Source organism: Pseudophryne corroboree, chromosome 5, assembly GCF_028390025.1.
Source record: "Pseudophryne corroboree isolate aPseCor3 chromosome 5, aPseCor3.hap2, whole genome shotgun sequence".
Lineage (NCBI taxonomy): Eukaryota > Metazoa > Chordata > Amphibia > Anura > Myobatrachidae > Pseudophryne > Pseudophryne corroboree.
Window position 1 is genome coordinate 587647348 of NC_086448.1, and position 727 is coordinate 587648074.

Below are 727 nucleotides of genomic sequence, written 5' to 3' on the forward strand. Positions count from 1 at the left end.
ATCAATTCAATTTTTCATTCCACTATCTCATCTACCCCTTAACCGTTTTCCTGCTTTTCTTCCTTCCGTGAACTCTCATCCACGATTCTGGTGAGCGTGTCCCCCTAGGGGATGCATCTCGCCAGTCTAACGTGGACAGCAGATTCACACCTACCCTACTGCGGTATTTCTTCTCAACACAGTCCTATCATCCCTTATTCTTTCTTGAGGAGGAACCAATCCTTCTGTTTCGGTGCACTCTCATTGGTGGTATAGGGTCAGTTATTTCTACGACCATACCCCTACGTTCACGCCCAATCTCGTCCGATCTTGGAAGCTAAACGGAGGTGGGCTGGGTCAGTACCTAGACAGGCGACTGCTAGGGAATATCCGGTGAAGTAGGAAGACTCCCTTCCCTATAGAAACAACACCAACAGCAGCATCACCACTTATACTCAATCCTACTACCTCTTGAACCTTTATTCGTCACAATCTATTTATCTACAATAGTGGCAAACTATGAGAATTGTTAATTAGTGTGTGGGCTCTTCCACTCACGAACCTAACCCTATTCAGGGCCGCATTAATACAAACACAGTTTGTACAGATCTTTGGCAGACGGAAGCAGCTTAAGATGTAGCTATCTTCCCATATGCAATTATCCAGGCATAATTAAGATCTGAACATTTTACAATTTTTTGGGAGAAATACTTTCCATAAGACATATCAATGGCTACTTATGTGTAAT

The 727-nt window shown here is 43.5% G+C and overlaps 1 pseudogene; it reads left to right on the plus strand.

Moving 5' to 3' along the window:
• Positions 1–265: 265 nt before the first annotated feature.
• On the plus strand, positions 266–384 carry LOC134930530 (5S ribosomal RNA; annotated as a pseudogene).
• The last annotated feature ends 343 nt before the right edge of the window (positions 385–727 follow it).